Consider the following 2,055-nt stretch of genomic DNA (forward strand, 5'->3'; position numbering starts at 1 on the left):
ACTTCCAAGTAAACACACAGAGGATTACTGCAGTCCTGTACATGTCTACGCTGAAGTAAGTCCCACTGTGTCTAATGTAGTTTTTTTCCCAGATAAGTGCACTTATGATTGTAGTCTCAGGCTGCAATCCTATGCAGACTTGCCTAGGAGTAAACCCCATTTGAACACAGCGGGACTTAATTATGCATAGGACTGTGCGGTCAAAACGTTATTTTTCTCCCATGTTGTGCAAATCTTCCCCTTTCCCCTCTCCTCCGTTTGTGTCATATTTTGAAGCCTCATGACCTTGTGGCATTTTGGTGGCTCATAATATTTTACCCCTATACACTTTTGGACCCTCCACCCCCAATGGACCAATGCTGGTGACCTCCAATTTGCGTGTCAGAATGTGTTTTCAGGTTCCAAAATGAGTACGTGCGCGAGAATGTGCGTATTTTCCAATGTTAGCCCTACGTAAAGCAGACCCATTGCAATGAATGAGACTAACTTAAGTCCTATTCATTTCAACGGGTTAACTCTATGGAGGGCTCACACTGGAGAAAAAGTCCAGGAAAAGCTGGCTGGGGAATGCTGGTAGGACTTTTTTCTGGCTAAACGTGCATAGGATTGCACCTCGAGGTCCCCAAATTTGGGCTGTATCCAATGCCAGCCCTACTGAAGAGTTGAAATGAATGGGACTTAGGCTGACATTGGATACAGCCCTTTGCGTGCGTCCCGGTGTCTCTCAAGACCCCCAAATCTGTGTGCGCTTTAGCTTTTTAAAAATTTGCCGCCCTCGCCCCCTATTTTCTCGCCGTATTCCAGCACGTAGCGCACTTTGTTGCTGTTTATTCGGTCAGTCGCTTCCGACTCTTTGTGCACTTCAGGAACTCTGTATTTATTCTCCTCAGCTTCTCTCCCCCTTCTTACACACAGACATATGGAAGAAGGGTGGGGGGGAAGAGAAGCTGAGGAGAATATAAATACACACACACACTATATATATATATATATAGAGAGAGAGAGAGAGAGAGAGAGTGAGTCTATAATACACACACACACACATTATATAAATACACACGTTATCTCTCTCTCTCTCTATATCTATATAGATCTATAGTGCCTAATGTGCGCTAGGTGCTGGAATACACACTCACTCTATCTATCTATCTATCTATCTATCCATCCATCTAGAGAGAGAGACTATAATACACACACACACAGACATTATATAACTACACACGTTATATATATATTTCTCTCTCTCTCTCTCTCGATCTATAGTGCCTAATGTGCGCTAGGTGCTGGAATACACACTCTATCTATAGATAGATAGACAGAGAGACTATAATATATACACACACACACACACATTATATAAATACACACGTTATATATATATTTCTCTCTCTCTCTCTCGAACTATAGTGCCTAATGTGTGCTAGGTGCTGCAATACACACTCACACTATATATATATATAGATAGAGAGAGAGAGAGAGAGAGTCTATAATATATACACACGCACACACACATTATATAAATACACACGTTATATATATATTTCTCTCTCTCTCTCGATCTATAGTGCCTAATGTGCGCTAGGTGCTGGAATACACACTCTATCTATCTATCTATCTATCTATAGAGAGAGAGAGACTATAATATATATACACACAGACATTATATAACTACACACGTTATATATATATTTCTCTCTCTCTCTCTCTCTCTCTAGATCTATAGTGCCTAATGTGCGCTAGGTGCTGGAATACACACTCTATCTATCTATAGATAGATAGATAGACAGAGAGACTATAATATATACACACACACACATTATATAAATACACACGTTATATATATATTTCTCTCTCTCTCTCTCGAACTATAGTGCCTAATGTGTGCTAGGTGTTGCAATACACACTCACACTATATATATATATATATAGAGAGAGAGAGAGAGTCTATAATATATACACACGCACACACACATTATATAAATACACACGTTATATATATATTTCTCTCTCTCTCCCTATAGATCTACAGTGCCTAACGTGCGCTAGGTGCTGCAA

Source organism: Heloderma suspectum, chromosome 6, assembly GCF_057233095.1.
Source record: "Heloderma suspectum isolate Gila_16-S chromosome 6, 16-S_ref, whole genome shotgun sequence".
In the NCBI taxonomy this organism is placed as follows: Eukaryota; Metazoa; Chordata; class Lepidosauria; order Squamata; family Helodermatidae; genus Heloderma; species Heloderma suspectum.